General features: G+C 37.1%; 1 long non-coding RNA gene across 1 annotated transcript in view; it reads right to left on the bottom strand.

Annotated features, from left to right (window-relative positions):
- LOC122227767 overlaps positions 1-18,211 on the bottom strand; it is a 52,790-nt gene that overhangs the window by 14,807 nt on the left and 19,772 nt on the right. Inside the window, exon 5 of the long non-coding RNA XR_006206217.1 lies at positions 5,780-5,913. This is a non-coding gene — a long non-coding RNA (uncharacterized LOC122227767). The remainder of the gene's footprint in view (positions 1-5,779; positions 5,914-18,211) is intronic.

The following is an 18,211-nucleotide window of genomic DNA, read 5'->3' as shown; positions in this document are numbered from 1 at the left end:
TGGGGATAAAAACCTTGTCAACTAATTGTGAGAACTTTGCAATATTTTGTAGAGAACACCCATAATAGTAACTTTCAGTCCCACTTCACTTTGCCATTTTGTATCCTTTGGGACATTTGGCCTAGTTGATTAGCCCACAGGAGTTAAGGAAAACTTCCTTTTACCGATACTGCCGGCCGGGTAAGCCCCAATTCTGAGATTTAATTTCCCTTATCGTGTTATCCTGGATACAAATATTATGGACTTCATTGTTCTCTGTAGCTGTGTATTCATACTGTGAGCTGAACTTGTGCGTGAGTGGTGATTGGGGGTTGAGATAAAGGTGGTGGAAGAATAGAGAAACAGAGAAAGAAACAAGAAACAGAGCATTGTTTGTATCTCCTTACCTAGGCATCCTTCCTACTCCTGCCCTCCCCCTTCCCCTACAGAGAGATGACTGGCTTTGACCTTTCCTCCTTTTGATTATTTCTAAAAATGTAAAAAGGACTATTTGTGATCAGTGAAGGACTTCATCATGATTTTGTAGCCCATCGCTTCTAAAACTTTAATATGCATGAGAATCATGAGGGGTCTTGTAAGTGCAGATTCCAAATCAGTAGGAGTGGGTGGGGCCAGAGAGCCTGCATTTCTCCCAAAGCCTAAGAGATGCTGCTGATCCAGAAACCAAAATTTGAGAAGCCAACATCTATATGACTGCATCAAGGCAGTGGAAGCTAGTCGTATCAAACACAAGGAGGAAAACAACTAAAAACTCATTCTCAAAACTCAGTTGCCACTGCCACAGGTGCATTATGGGAATAGAGAGAATGCATGTGCTTATTTATACATTCGAGTTTTTTGTTGTGGTTGCTGCTGCTGTTGCTTTATTTTCACCTTCTTTTTGCTTAAGTACTAGTTCATATTCTCATTCTTGATCTCATCCTGTTTATCATTGGTAAAAGCTCTACTCTCCTTTATACCCCTCATAAACACATACACCTACTCTAACTTGCTACAAACTTTGAGAAATATTTATACATATCCTAGAAAACTAACAAAATGGAGCAAGAATGTGTTTTAGAAGATTTTTTAAAAAAATTTTTTTAATGTTTATTTTTATTTTTGAGACAGAGAGAGACAGAGTGCAAGTGGGGGAGGGGCAGAGAGAGAGGGAGACACAAAATCTGAAACAGGCTCCAGGCTCTGAGCTGTCAGCACAGACCCTCATGCGGGGCTCGAACCCACGGACCGCGAGATCATGACCTGAGCCACCCAGGTGCCCCGTAGAAGATTTTTAACACTGGAGCACCTAGGTGGCTCAGTCGGTTAAGCATCTGACTGCGGCTCAGGCCATGATCTCACGGCTCTTGAGTTAGAGCCCTGCATCAGGCTCTGTGCTGACAGCTTCTTCAGATTCTGTGTCTCCCTCTCTATCTTCCCCTCCCCTGCTTGTGCGCGCGCTCTCTCTCTTAAACATGAATAAACATTAAAAAATTAAAAAAAGAAGATTTTTAACATTGATCTCCTATCTCTGCACACTTCAGTAACAAGCATGTGAAAAGTGCTGTGAAGGTAAGTGTGGCCCTATAATTTCCAGCACTGATCTGGAGCCAGATGGGTATATCTGAATCCTGGTTCCAGCACACGTTAGCCTGGGGCCAGCCGTCTAACATTTCTGTACATCAGTTTCCTCATCTGCAAATTGAGGCTTATGATAGTTTTTGTCAAGGGATTCAAATAGCTCTTCATATGCAGGAAACACCATATGAGCAGAAGGTATTATATAACACACTTATATAATTCTTTATGTTATGGAATTGGTTGACTGTAAGAAGTGAGTATATACTTTGTGAGCTGTGTTTATGAAAATCAGCATTTTGGAGGGCACTCAACTACTCCAGTATATATTATCTTTGAATAATTACATGCCATGGATCCTGTTGTTTTTTGTTTGTTTGTTTGAATGTGAGTTTATAGGGGCGCCTGGGTGGCTTGGTCGGTTAAGTGTCCGACTTCGGCTCAGGTCATGATCTCACGGTCCGTGAGTTCGAGCTCCGCGTCGGGCTCTGTGCTGACAGCTCAGAGCCTGGAGCTTGTTTCGGATTCTGTGTCTCCCTCTCTCTCTGCCCCTCCCCTGTTCATGCTCTGTCTCTCTCTGTCTCAAAAATAAGTAAACGTTAAAAAGAAAAAAAATTTGAATGTGAGTTTATAATTGTACTCAATATTTTAGTATTATAAGCCAAATTTTTATTTTTCTTATAATAATAAGTATATCTATGAGCCAGTAGTTTAAGCGTACTCTAATCTAAGCAAATTGTATCTCACAAGCTCGTGGTGGAGAAAATCAATATATGTTTAAAGTTTCTTAACACCAAATAACTTGAGAGGCACATAATATACTGGTAAAGAGTATGGGCTTTGCACTTGCACCATATACAAGTCTCAGTTCTGCCATTTACAAGCTGGGTGACCTTGGTAGAGTCACTTCATTTTAATTTCCAAAACAACTACAATCATAAACCCACCTTATAGGACTATTGTGAGGTGTAAAGCACACAATATAAATTAAGTCTTCAAGACAATGACAGTCTTTTAATAATTTTCTAATCAATGAAATCATAATAGCAACAATAATAAATACATTGGGGATCATGAGCCTAGGGAATAAACAAATCTGAAAGGCAGTGCAAGCACATTTAATATCAGTGGAAAAATCCATAGCATCTTAAGAAAAAGTCATATATTTTCCCCTCCTTCAAGGTACTTCAATCATCTTTCTGCCTCTTTTCAATCTCTAAAAGTAGGGTGATGGGATGTACCAGCTTGCCCAACATTGTCCCATTTTACCCTAGCACAGTTGCTAATAACACAGTCTTTTTCTTCCAAAAGCATACCAGTTAGGAAAATAAATGTCACTGTCACTCACCTGAAGGTACTGTCTAAGTTGGCCTCGGGCCTCATTAAGACACGCTTTCAGATGATAAAAAATATGACCATTTTTTTCAAGTATTACAAGTCCCAAATTTCCCAGAAAATAGAATTGAAATTCCAAAAATATATTTTTCTTGTAACAAGTCTCAGTGTATCTTTTCTACCACTATCCCCAAGACATTTATGTGACATCATTTGATTTCCCAAAGGTGAAGATCATTGAGCTATGAAGAATTAAACATGAGAAGAATTGAGATCTGACGGAGAGAACCCAAGGTAGACAACATGGAAGGGACCAGAATCAGTGCTACAGGGGAGAGGTGGGGCTAAAAATATGGGAAGGGAAATATACTGCTGGTGATCCATGTTCCAGCATTGCCTTTAATTTTTACCTTCTATTTCCCCTTCTCTCAGTTAATGGTATTATGATTATTATACATTGAACAGGCATGGTGGTAAAAAACATAGAATCCGAATTTAATAGCCTCCATTCACCTTCAGACAGCAACGCATACAAGCTGTATAACTTTGGGCAAGTTACTTAACTTCTCTGGGCCTCATTTCTTCCTGTGGTAAAGTGGGACGACTAGCCTACCTCATGGGACTGATATCAAGATTAGATGAGGTAATATGTGTAAAACTCCTAGAACAGTGCCTGGTGCTAAGTGCTTTTGTGCTAATTTTTGTCTTCCTTCAGGTCTGTTATAATGAGAAGGTCTAGGATTCATCCTGATACTCGAGTTTTAAGTCAAATAACAGATCCACCTCACAGTATTGTTATTACTCTCCTTTTCTTTTGTTTCATCCTACCGAATTTTTTTTATGTTGATGTGTTGTCTCATTGAATTTCATCTTTCAGTGTTTACTTTCACACTAACAATAGCTCAAAAAGGATGAGCACCATAAAAGCGAAAGATGAGCTTTGAGTTGAGTCATAAGAGAAATGAAAGTAACCAGTGATAAAGTGAAAAGCCTTTAATGGGTTCTACTGTTTAAAGGGAGTGGTATTTCTATCACTATTGCATGCTATCTTCAATCACTACTCTGGACTGATGTTATATATACATATTTTGGTGACAGAAGAAGAAATGAGATGGGCCATTCAAAATTGGTGGTTTGGAAATAATCACATGTCATGGATAAAATAATGTCCCGTTTCCCAAGGAGAACAGGATGAGGAAATAATTGTTTTGAAATGTAAGATTCAAGTAAGGTGGCTGATTTAAATTATATAAAGCATAATTAGCACCACTGACATAAATTACAGGTATAAGACCTGCTGGGTCATGCACGTGTCCTTTTAACCAGGTGCCATGGAGACAGGTACCATAGAAACAGGTAAATCTTATATTTTACTTTTTGAAGACATTAAACTTATTATGCAATTGCTTTAGCTTTCTTTTTACGTATAGATCTGTAGGAAAATTATAAACTAGATAATTCAAAAATTTAAAGTCACACTTCATTTTCTATTTAGAAAGAGTATGAGTTTTATTCAACTTAAGGGTAATTGTCTCAGTTCCTCAAAAAAAAAAAAAAGACTATAAAAGTGTGTTGGCAGATGTTAAAATCAGGTACTTTCTGTTGATTATTAGTCTTTAGGGAGTAGAATGATAAAAGAGGCTCAAAATAAGTAAATCACAAGTTATGTCCTGTTCCCTGTTTCAAGCCTTACCTAATTGTAGAAAGTACCCTTAAAACATTCAAAAAGCCATACTTCTCTCCTATGGACATTTAAGATGGTGAGTACTGAACACAGAAAAAACAAAACAAAACAAAACAAAACAAACCCAAGATCAAAAGTGCCTCCTGAATAATCAGAAAGAGATAAAAGAAAATTTAATATCTTTCCATAATGTGAAGTGCTAAATTTAGTTCCTTGAAAAGTGATAATCCACAGCCCACGGCCAGATTTGTGGTGGAACTCAAGGCACTTTGTGGAACCAAACCAGCTAATATAGCTGATTCTGTAAGCATTTGCCACAAAGAGAAGTTGTTTTGTATTTTCTCAGAGTCCCATTTGACCGGTTTTTATATTTTACTCCTAGAACCACAACCATAATTTCAGAATAGTTCTGAGTTTCCTTCTGATTCTACTTTTTGATCAGATTAATCAATGGGTTCATCTATACCATAGTAGTCAGGTGCCTGGTGTTTCTGGGCCTCTGCTGACTGTGCCATCATGGAGGGGTTTAGCCTGAGGGGTCAGAAGGTTACCACCCAAAGAGCTCTTGGACTCATTTTCCTCCACCACAGCTGCCGCTTCAACTTCAGGAATAGGTTCTATATGCCATAGGTTTACATTTGTCCTGGCAGAAGTCAGTTGAGAAGTAATAGAGATCAATCTATTTTGAGGGCACTGGCCTTGTTTTGACATATACTTGTACATATATATAGAAAGTCAGAGGGAGAGAGAGAGAGAGGTTGTAGCAACAGTGTCCAAATCATGATGGATTCTATGTCTCATTCCCAGCCCTTCTGTATACATGGCTTTAGTCCTGTAATGATTTATTCTTATTAAAGAAAAGCAGTGCACTGAAACTGTAGCCATTGCTGTGAAGCAAGTTGGCCAAGGGTCACTGCATCCTTTCCTTTAAAATACCTGCTTTGTTTGCATTGAAAAACAAACAAATAATAACCCTGCTTGAAGCTCCTTTGTTTGGAAAGCCTGCTTGCTTGATATATGCTCTCTAATCTATTTAGGGAGGGACTTGTTCCTTTGTTTCATGTCCAATGGGATTTCCCCTGTGTGAAGTTTAATGGGATTAAGCCTTGGAAAGATTGTGAGATTTCATCATCAGCCTTCAATCTCTGCCCCAGAAAAGGTTATACAAAGAATAAAGGTATGTCGTTTTGTTAAAACACTCACCTGCATGTCCCTACAGAAGACCAGCTATGGGTTGTGAACCCAATCTGATTTTGTCTCCTCCCATCACCGAAGAAGTTATTTGAGGTCTGAGTCCCAGGACTGCTTGAACTAGGATTTCTACTTTCTGAAAAAGACTGAAAGAAAGCACTGCAGTAAATTAAAACAAACAAACAAACAAAACCAACCAAACAAACAAAAAACTTATGTTTTCTGAGTGTTGCATTTGAAAGGAAAGAAAAGGTGTATGAAATCACTTGACCCAGTTCTATATCTTCTTAGTGTAGTGAAATGTTTGTCCCTAGTAGATGTAAAGAAGAGAAATAGTCAATCATCCATGTTTTGGGTGGGGCGATGGGATAAATGGGCTTTTTTTCTGGATGGGGGGATGGGATAAATGGGTGATGGGCATATAGGAGGACATTAATGAGCACTGAGTCTTATACATAAGTGATGAATCACTAAATTTTACTCCTGAAATCATTATTACACTATATGTTAACTAACTTGGATTTAAATAAAATTAGAAAAATTTTTTAAAAACTGAAAAAAAAAAGAAATAAATGTTGTAGAATTCACCTGTGGGGGTGGGGCAGGGGAAAGAAAGCTTTCCTAATTGTCCAAGAAAAAGTCGTTGTATTTTTGCCTCTAGTGCATTGCTAGCCTTACTCTCTACTGCTTTATCAAATACTTATTGCTACAACAACATCCATTCCATTGATCTCTGGCTTGACAGACCACAGAATAAAGTTGTTTCTTTTACTATTGTCTCAAAACCCACCAAAATGAAGAAGGGACAAAAATAAAGGAATGAAGCTAGGAAATGGGTATAACCATTTATCAGAGAATTATAAGAATAGCTACCAAATCCTATAGGACAAAACCGAGGGCAGACACATACTCTGCAGAGTTCTGGCAATGTCTAGACTATGGCAGACATAGCCATTCCTACTGAATAGCCATTCCTTCAACCTGCTTCCTCCCTACACATACCCCTACCCCTGACTTTATTCATTGCCAAAAGACCTTGAGTTTTGTGTAACTATGGGGTGGCCATGAAGTTCAGAGATTGATTGTGATTAGTCTTAGCCCATCATCATAATTTGTCAGTGTCTGGTTTGAGATAGAGAAGTGGCACAATTCTAGAAAATGGACATAAGAATGGGCTTCTGGGAAATTTTTGTTCACTTTAAAAAGGAACACAGATAAGTAGATAGGTGAACCCTTTTACTGACTCTGAATATTAGTATCTTGGAAATATAGTCCCAACCACCATGGGACTATGAAGGCAGCCAGCCTGAGGGGAAAGCAAGCACACAGAATTTGGCAGTCAGAAAAGATGCAAAAGATCTGAACCTTTAGAAATGTCTCTGTTCCACTGAATAAACCACCCTGCCAGTGCCTACCTGCTGATTCCTCTTATGTAAGATAATATACGTCCTTGGGGGGTTTAAATCCTCTTACTTGCAGCTAACATAATCCTAACTGATATAGCTTGGTCCTTAAAAGTAGGATATAATGGACCCACTACTCCTGTATTATAATGACAAACTCTGGGGTTCAAGACGTTATGGGGAAGCATCCCTCAACTCTGCTGCATCATAGGAAGACATTGTGGGAAAATGCTGAATATAAATGGTCCATCTATTCAGAGCTAGCATTAACCATAAGCAAATGTATGGATTATGGCTTGAGAGCAGAATATAAATGTTTAAAATTTTGAAAATGTAGAAATAGCAATATAGTTAATAAACTCTTGAAAGTGGAGAATGGTGGAAACTAATATAATTAGGCTTAATTTTTAATCTTTCATATTAAAGCAGACAAATCAAGCAATAGAGGTGTAAATGCATTAGTTCATGATATAAAGCTACTCATAAGAAAAATTTTAATTAATAACACAACAACTAAAAGCAGGAGATAGAGTGAGAAAGAAAAGTGGGAGAAAATATGAATGTTCCAGTTTATTCACTGTTTAAAAAGAATAGTCAATATGCACTCTGTATGACTGAAAAAAAATGAGAAGATTTTTGTTTTTAAGATTATTGTTAAAATTTATAAACACCAGGTTTACAAGACCTAAAAATAATGTGTGTGCCCTCCAAGCCATCAGTTGGAAAACATACCCAAAATAAAACACAGGCATCGTATATAAAAAATAATCATTTAGAAAGCGGTAACAAGAAATCAAAACAACAACTAAGAACAAATGTACCTGTTATGTCAATAAATACAAATAAGATGAACTCAATAATTTAAAAACAGAGACTCTCTGAATGGAGGAAAGCCTCTTGTACTCAGGGTGCTAATGAGGTGCTGTCCAGGGGTAAGTGGGGGGAGGGGGAATACCCCTTCCATTGTGTTTTCAACTGTACCTTTTCATTTATTCTCCAAAGCAGCATTTCTTGAACTTAAAATCTCACAAAATCTTTCATATAATCATTTTCTTCAGCTTAAGGCTCTAACCCTTTCCGTTGATAATCAAGGCTCCATTTCAAGCTGGTTTAGAGATGTTATGCCATCCTTCTCCATTGCTTTGACTTTCCCTATCTTCTTCGGGTGCCATACAAAAATGTCTACCCCTTTCTTCACACCTTCAAAGGAAAATCTCCAGGCACATCAAGCCATAGCTATCAGCTGACCCTCTTATTCAAAAACATAAAGACTTTGTTTTTAAAATTGGGCAGTTGGGATACCCTGTCACATCAGTATCAGAAGAATTCTTGCGAATTAATTCAACGGCAATGTGCTACGTAATGAACCAATTGCTGGCACTACAAAGCTACATAAGTCACGATGAGGCTACAGGCTGCATGTTATAAGCTATGAGATTTGCAGTTAGGTTCAAAGAGTAACAAACATGTACCATGAGTATAAAAATGAATGTCACTGAGTTCAAATGGATACATCAGCTCTAATGTCTCAACAGACTAGAGTGGGTAAATTCATTAAAATAAAACACACTTCTAAAGAATGAAGCAGGTTGACTGATTATGAGAAATATTTAAAAGCTCAGTCTGTCTATTTTCAAGCTGGTAAATCATGATGGGCAGGTCAAACTCCATGTCAGTTTAAGAGCAGTTCTCTACCTCGGTGAAGGCATCTGGATGATGCAATCAGATGTTGAGTGTGTTGCAATTTGTTAGCAATAATAGTTAAAGTGTAGATGTTTGAGAATGATTTACTGAATAAAAACCAGAATGGGTTCAAGGCTACCTATATAACATTCTTCTAACTTGTATTTTGATATGCCTTATTGAGCTTCAATGAAAGATATTTAAATATCATTTCTCTTCAGAGAATCACAAATAAATCTGTATGCACCCATGGGAATATGTGTAAACCATTAGTTTAAATACTGATGGTTGGAAAACAACCTAAAAGAAGGATTTGCAAAGGCACTGAAACTAAATAATATAAGGATATTAGAGGATAAACCAAAACACCACCATGAGAATACTTGGATTTTCCTGTAATCTAAAGTAACTATGAATTTTCTTTTAAAGAAAATAAACACCTGGGAAAACTACCAAGAACAATGTGCAAATCCTCTTCCTTCATTTGTCCAAGTAACTGAGCTGGCCCACCCCAAGAGGCATAAAATCTGTGGAATTCTCGTTCCCCAGGAGGTGGAGTACAAAACGCTAAATGACCTAGGACTGCCGTCTTTCATAACCAACTATAATTTTATTGATTTTCATCTGTTACCCAAGTCTTGTTAGGAGACATGAGAGGTCTGCCAAAGCAAACAGAAAGACGCCTAGACTGCCATCTGAGCTTTATGTTACGTAGGCTACGCCTATTGATGGAATTTCAAATTGGAGGTTGCCAGGAAACCAGAAAGTTCAGAATGATGTATGTTCTCAGAGAACAAATAATAGTTCTTTCTCTAATTTCTACCTTTTTTTCCCCCATGGAACTTTACCCACCTTTTGGTAATAAAATACAATGCATGATATATTTATCAATGCAACTAGTGATTTTGGTATTATGGGATATCACTAAATATGATCAGTCCTTGACCTATGCCTTTTCCCCCCTATAAATTCCAGTGAAATAGTTTAGGTTTTATTACACTAAAGTTTTCCTTTTACGATTTATGTAGAAAATAGTGAAGACTTTTTTAAGTTAAAATCATTTAACATTTCATTACAAAAACTATTTTTACAGATAAAGCTGAATCTCTTTAAAATTATTCTTTAGTATTTCATAGATTAAAGGTCCATATTTAGAGGAATTCTCTACAAACCAATCTTAACTGGTGATCATCCAGCTTTGCTTCTGTTATTTCCATAACATCTACTCATGTATTTACTCTACAGTATGAGCCGTATTTTCACATTAAAGATCTCAGATATTTTAAAACATTGATCATGATATCCCCCCTTGACATTTTCTTTCCTAGTCTAAATATCTACAGCACCTAAACATTCCTCTATTTTTAAAAATCTTGACACGGTTCTACTTCTCAGTTTTAGGCATATCTTATCCCTGGATCCTGAGAACATTTTTTTTTTTTTTCTAGAAGAAATGAGAAACAATGTTAAGATTGAAACTTTAAATCAGGTTCAAATATTATGGCAGAAATATATGGGAGAAATATATTATGAATCTGTAAAAATACTTATAATAACAATAATTTAACACTGTGATTTGTCAGAGACTTTGCAAATGTTAAACAAGGATTATTTTGTATATTTATCTCACTACATCATGGATAGGGGATAGTGGTGGCTTTGCTGTGTGGGGGAGGAATGTCTGCTTCAAAGAATATCTGACTGAGGGGCGCCTGGGTGGCTTGGTCGGTTGAGCGTCCGACTTCAGCTCAGGTCATGATCTCATGGTCCGTGGGTTCGAGCCCCGTGTCGGGCTCTGTGCTGACAGCTCAGAGCCTGGAGCCTGTTTCAGATTCTGTGTCTCCCTCTCTCTCTGCCCCTCCCCTGTTCATGCTCTGTTTCTCTCTGTCTCAAAAATAAATAAACGTTAAAAAAAAAATTAAAAAAAAAAAAAGAATATCTGACTGAAAGGACATATGTGAAAATGCTCTCAACTTCAGTCTCTACATAAGTGATATATATTTTTTATTAAATTTCAATCACTTAATAAGTATAATATGCCCATGCTTACCATATAGGTAGAAATAGAGAAAACAAGGTTATTTTAGTGATAAAAATGCATAATGCATAAATATGTTGAGAAAATACTTTGCTGCAGACACTCGTTGGAAATGGACAGATGGAAAGACACCATCTCTGTCTTCAAAGTGCTTAGAAAGGATCAACAGATAATTGCAATGGCTTAGGAACGGTGATCAAGGTATTCACGGTTTTGTGAGGTAACAGAGAGACCCCTAAACCAAACAAGGAATCTTGGAGATTTCTATAAAAGCATGATGCCTCATCCTGAATTTTGAACGCTTCTTTTTTTATTTTTCTTTATTTTTTATTTTAGAGAGAGAGAGAGAGTGAGCAGGGGAGAAGGGTATAGGAAGACAGCTAGAGAATCGTAAGAAGGCTGCACACTCAGTGTAGAGCCTGACACAGGGCTCGATCCCACAACCCTGGTATCATGACCTGAGCCAAAATCAAGACTCAGACACTCAACTGACTGAGCTCCCCAGATGCCCCTGAACACTGTCTAAACAGGGAGACAAAGATTTGGAGGTGGACAGGGTGCTCTAGGGAAAAAGGGCACCGTGAATAAGTCCCTGAGGCCAGATTCAGTGGGTCCTGTGGGGAACTCTGAACAGTTCTGAGCTGCTTAACAAAACCATGGAGGGGAAGTGGGGGGCAGGGGGAGATGAGGAGAGTGAAAATAAAGGGAGAGCTTGTGCTTTATTCTGTACAGGGTAAGGAACTATAAAAATGTTTTCATCCAGAAAGGGTCATTGGTGGATTTGCATTTTCAGATTTTATTAGGCAAGTCATTAACTATTTGAAGCCTCTGTTTTCTTATTTGTAAATTTGACTGGAGAAGGGTAGAGTAGATCATTTGTGGGATTCTTTCTGGTTCAAAGATTTAGAAAATCAATGAAAGCATTTTTCCCCCTTATGTAGTTGGCCATGAAGTTTAAAACCAGACAGAGCTTGTTATTAGGCCTTCCTATGAGACTGTAATTCCATTGTTTTGATGTTCCTTAACTGGAAATCCTGTGTAAACCAAGGGTGACTTCCAGCATGCCCTGTGAATGTGGGTGGGTATGTTGGGGAGGAGAAATGGGGGAAGGGTAGGGGAGCTGGAGTTTACTGTGGAAAGAGAAGCCATATATATATATATATATATATATATATATATATATATATATATATCAGTAATGCTAATGGACTTTCAGAGAAAATTACTCCTAGTGATTAAAGATTTAATAATCCATGAGTATATCTATCAATACTGGCTTAGGAAAATTGGCTACATGTTCTTGGAATATATTTTTATGCAGTCCCTTTGAGTTCAGAAATTTTTTTCCTGTTCAAACAACATCAGAAAATAATCGATCATCTGCCTCCCTCTGTAGAATTTATATGCAGGTCAACATTCTTGGATTGTTTCTCTTTTCTTCTGCCACTGCTTGACAAGTATTCATCTTCAAATACACCTTTGTCCTTCAGGGCAAGTTTTCAACAAAGTCCTGAAAGTTATTAATGCTTCAACCAAGCCTCCTTTGCCTTAACAAATGTATGTTCAAAAACACCAGAGAATGTATTTTTCCTTTTCTCTCTTCCTTTCTTTGTTACACACACACACACACACACATACACCCCTCCGCAAGTACACTCTGGACCTCCTTTCCCATCCCTACTACCTAACCTTCTTTTGAGGTATAATGTAGTGGTTTATAATATTGATAAGAAATGCCTTGCGGCATGAATTGATGTTCTTTATAAACCGATCAAAATCACTTTAAATCAAGTGTGAATTGTCTGGACCACTGCCCTATACCTGCTCATTTTGTCCCTTTTGTTTAGTATCCATTATCGTGAGATTTTCCAGCGAGTTTATTGGGTCTTAATAGCAGCTGCCTATCCTTATCATATGTTGGCTTATGTAATGTTAGAGAAATGACTTGTGTACTTTGAAGGAAAATGCCATTTTTTTTTGCTGAAATCGGCAATGAAAACACTTATTTTCTATTCTGTCCCTCTCTATTTGAATGTATTCCAGCTGATAAGTGTATGCGATGGATTTAATAGAGATACAAGCTACATATGCACCATATCACTGCAACAGTATGCATCTGCCTATTAACTATAGCTCCTAATTTTATCTGCAGAACCAAATGTGAAATCCCGAGCGCTCATGATTGAAGTACATGCTTACATGTACCTTTGTTAGGAAGGCACTGTGATGTTCAGAAATCACAAAAGAAGAAAGAATAAAATGGGGTTTAGTCCTTGCGCAGATTATGTTCTGTATTTCGATTTCAGTACGCACACAGCCTATCTGTTTGCATCAGAACAATGGCTGTCCGGTTATGAACTCGGTATACAAATTATCAGCCATCCCGGGTCTGCGTTTGATCCACAGCCTTCCACTTCAGGCACTGAGCACAGTTGGTGCCAAGTAATATCAATCATTCTATTTTTGCTGTGTCCCTGGTAAGAGATGGCATTTGTTTTCTTGATTCAGAAGATAAGCCAGACATACTGGGAAAAAATGCGAATGTGGAAAAAACAAAACAACAACAACAAAAAACCCAAGCCTTGTTGAAAAATTTCTGAACTAAAAATGCATTGCGTTAAATATCTTGTATAAAGCAGAATTATAATGAAGCTTTAATTATCTGAAATAAATGGGAAAAGGATGACCAAAAATAATACAGAATCAAAAGGAAATTTAGATTTTACCCTAAAGCCAAGCGTGTTGTTTTTATAGGTAGCTGATTTAATTGCCAGATTGTTTTCTCGGGCAGAGCGCTCCTTTGCACTTGCTCGCACGAAGACCTTCTTTGTTCCAGTGCAATCAGGTCTATTCCACAGATCTCTTCAGGCTGGAAACAGGTTTCCATTAAGAAATTAAATACTGCGTTTTCCATTTTCATACATAAATTGAAATCTGCAAATAGCTTCAGTGGTTTATTTTTTTCTTTTAAAGAAACCAATTTTTTCAACAGATATTGAGCTCAACAACTTCTTCTACAGCCTTTTCTAAGCTGGAAATTATTCGTAAGCAATCCGGGTTAGACCACATCAATTTCCCAAACAAAAAGCCCACGTGGTATGCGTGTGATGAGGGCCTTTGAACGTGTGACACCAGAATTCAACCCCTGACATTCAGAAGCAGCATCTGAAAACATCATTTATAGAAAAGTCTCTCTAAGTCTTTTGTGGCCACTGAATGGCCCCGGAACACAAACCATCTGCACTTTCCAACCAGAGTGCACCAGAAACAACCTACCTACAGAGAATGATGCTAAAGTAGCTCCAGAAGAGAGTTGTAATATACATTTCCCCAACCCGAACAAAAGCCGCACATTTCAAGGGGCTAAAAATTCCAACTAAATGAAATGTGAGTAAGAAGCTGCTTTTTCAAAATTGGACCAGAATGGGACATGACTGGAGACAGAATTCCTGGCCAAGCCAGTCACAAGACAAGCCCGGCTGCAAAGTGAGCGGAAATAGACTCTCTCCCTCTCTCTTAATGGGTGGTATGGCATGTTGCTATGGAAAAAAAGAACTGATAGACGCCATCTTTGGAGACTGTTTACCACCAGGGGTAAACAGGGCAATCTCACCAGAGACCCACTTTGCTTTTGCTTTTTAAAGGAGACATAAGCAAGGGCTGGAACCACATGGGTGGTCAAAAAGTATCACCAGATTTTCTTAAAAAGACTTTAACTGTGCCCCTTGCCTTAGACTAGCTTGAGGAGGTAAGTTGTAGGTAGTTTTTCTAGCTCTAGAACGTTGTTTCTAGAAGACAAACCAGTCTGCCATACAAGGTTTTGAACCTGATGTGTGCCAAGAAAAATTCACTCATTTGCTATTTATCCAGTGTTAACAGGGGGTTCTTCTAAGCTGCATGCCCATCTAGCTACAGTCAAGCTTCCCACTGCCTTCTCTTCCTCTCCATCATTTACTTTTCAGTGTATGATACATAGTTTCATCCCTACTACTCAACTTTCTATAGAAAACTTTCCTGTAATTTATTAGCCTGACTGTCTCACGACAGAAAATTGAGACAATGAAGTATGCCAATAAATAAAGAAAAAAAAGGGGAAAAAATTTCTCACAGTTGTATTCCCTGCCAGATATAGTCTCAGTTTCTGTTAACCACCAACCTCTCAAAAGAGAACAAAAACAAAAAACCAAAGAAACGCCCCAAAAACAAAACAAACAAAACCCCCAGTAATCTTTAGTTGATATGTCCACTTCATTTCCTATTTACTCTTCAGTTAACTGTGACCAAAAGTCCACCCTTAATCCTTGACCAAATTTGTCATCTCTGAGATCATCAATGATCTTGCTGCAAAATCCTGTTCCTACTTTTCAATGCTTAATCTTACATGATCTTTCTCTTTCCTTAGATGTTGTTGGGATTCTCTTTCTTCCAACTCTGCAATCCTTGGCTTTTAACATAGCATTCTCTTTGGCTTTCTTTCTCTTTGCTCACCCTTTCTCCGTTTCATTCACTGATGCTTTATATTCTAATCACTCCTACACAGGTGGTCCCTCATTGTTGTGTCTTTCTCTTCTCACTTTCTCCAGTGAACTAAACTATTATTAAATATTATTAAATGTCTAGTGGATGTGTCCACCAGGATATAACCACGGCATGGGCTCTCAGTATATGCAGTCGTTTCCTCCTCTGTTAATTCTTTATCGCATTGAATAGCCCTGCTTTCTAGCTGGCCCCCTAAAGCCATTATCTTGAATTTATCCCTCTCTCCATCAAATTCCATTTCAAGTATAAGCACTACCAATTATAGCTTTTCTCTTCATCTTCACTAACACAGCAGAGCTTAGGCACCTGTAATCCCTCATCTGAATCATAGAAAAAGTACTAATTGTTTTTAAATTTTGATTGCATCACTAAGCACATCCTATCCCTCCTTAAACATTTTTTAAGCAGCTTGTCATTGCCAAAGTCTCAAATACCCTATGACTTTGTGTGGTCAACAATCTAATTCATTACTTGGCCCTTGACAGTCTATCTCTCCCAAGGTCTTCCTCGTCTCACTCATGCTCTAATTTGCAGTCATACAAAAGTACTTGACTAAACATACTGTGTGGTCTCGCACCACTCGCCTTTGGGTTCCAGATCTCAGTTCAGATGTCATGTGGGCACCTAGATTTTAGTCCGAGCTTACCACATACCAGCTGGGTGCTCTTGGGAGAGATATTTAACTTTTCCAATTCTTCCTATCCTCATCTATAAGACAGTCATAATATAAAACCTACTTCAGATCATTGTTGTAATTATTAAAGGAGGTAATATCTCTAAAATAGTTTTAATAGTGCCTGACAGATAATAAGCACTAATAAATATATTTTTATAATATTCCGTGCAGACCTATGCAAAGGGATTTTATTCAACTATCAGCAGAAGAAAATATTGTTGGTAGGAATCACATACCCTAGGTTGTAAGCAAAGACCTGTAGACATGTGGCATTTGTTTATGTCATGGGACAACAAGAGGAAGCAGCTCATTGGTCATCCTTCTGAGCTGTAGAGAAATTAGGTTGATGTCTATTGCTCTTTCGCTCCGATTTGTTATTCTCTCTAATAGATGAAATGGAGCATGATGGTAGCTTTAGGGGCTAAAGAGCACAGTCAAGTATACCTTTTACCACTTGGACACTGAGATCGATCAGAAAATCTGGAAGATTGACTTTAGGCATTAGAGGAATTCTGGAGTGGAGTAGTATCCAGTCTGCTGTGCAAGATAGGCCTCACTGTCAGTTGAATGATACATTTTCTCCAACTTTTCTTCTCTCACTCCCAGTTAATGTCAAGTATTTATGATTAAACTTTAACAACTGCATAGTTCATGCCAATTTATTTACTGCTGAAACTGATATTGCCGCTTACAATGGGTGTTATGTACTATTTTAACCCAGTTTGTTCCAAATACACTTTATTGTTTTAAGTGTGTTTATTGGCCGATTGCTTTATGACCATTTTTAGTATTCTTTACAATAACCATCTGTAGCTAAAATGAATTTGAAGTTTTCCATTTCAAATACACCCTAGTGACTATCAAGTAAGGAATACAGGATTTTGTGCTAAGCTGACTAGTTAGGCAATTAAACCAAAAGTAAAACTTTAAAATATAAAGTTTATAACTTTAACATTTAAACAAAAACATCCTATTAATCTATTGGCTTTTTTTTTCTTATATAAACATTTGTTGGCAGTATTCAAAGCTTTTCAGAAAATTACTTCCAGTTCCCAGATTTATCTTTACATGAATTTTTATATAGCTTAATGGATTCTAAATGTATACAAGTAATAGATAAGGTGTTATAAAATTGATACTTATGCTAAGTTTATAGAAACTTGGATATTGCCAAAGTATGTGGTGTCTAGCCAATATTTATGTTCAAAACAGACGAGTATTAAGAAAAGAGTAAGATAAATATAATAATGTGAATTAGTGTTTAGAAAATTTGAGAGTATGAGAAGTTAAGATCACAGGGGCAAAGTAAAATTGGAGAGTTAAAAAGTTATATCTATGCTATTATAGACCTATAAAATAGTGGCATGTGAAATTGTAACTATTTCAAATCGAGGTCATGTTATTTTCCCCTCTTTTCCATAGTAAAATGGACCTGTTTTTATAATTACTCAAGGCATGCACTCAGAACAATCAGAAATATTGTGAAATCATTCCTAATGAATAGATTAATAGGCATTATTAAACTCATAACCAAAAACTATCTGTAGTAGCAGTTCCAAATAGTGAATCTTTATGTAAGTTTTGTAATCAAACAACCTGGGTTGTGATCCCCCCTCTGTCATTTATTAGGTAAGAAACACTGAACACATTATTTAACTTTTAAGCTATTGTTTTATCATTTCTAAAGTTAGGGATAGTAATTGCTGCCTCATAGTATACTGTAATGATGTAAAATCCACATGTATATGTAAAGCATATCCATATGGTACATAGTATCTTCTATAGAAGTTAATGATTCACTCTATTATAATTTAAGCTTTTATATTGTTAATATATAAAACATACTTTACATATTTTATATGATTAAGCTTTAAACACTTAAAGACATAATTTGTCTTTATATTTAACATGGGTTTATTGTAGGCAGCACATATTTGAGTCTTGGTTTTTGTTCGATCTGACAATCTTTGACTTTTAACTGATGTATTTAGACCATTTACAGTTAAAGTGATTATTTATATGATTGGATTAATATCTAACTTCTTGTTAGCTATGTCTCTTTGTTCCATTTGTACTGTATTTCTTTCTTCTCTTTGTCTTTTCTT

This window comes from Panthera leo, chromosome C1, assembly GCF_018350215.1.
Source record: "Panthera leo isolate Ple1 chromosome C1, P.leo_Ple1_pat1.1, whole genome shotgun sequence".
Lineage (NCBI taxonomy): Eukaryota > Metazoa > Chordata > Mammalia > Carnivora > Felidae > Panthera > Panthera leo.
This window is presented reverse-complemented; position numbering and strand designations above follow the sequence as displayed.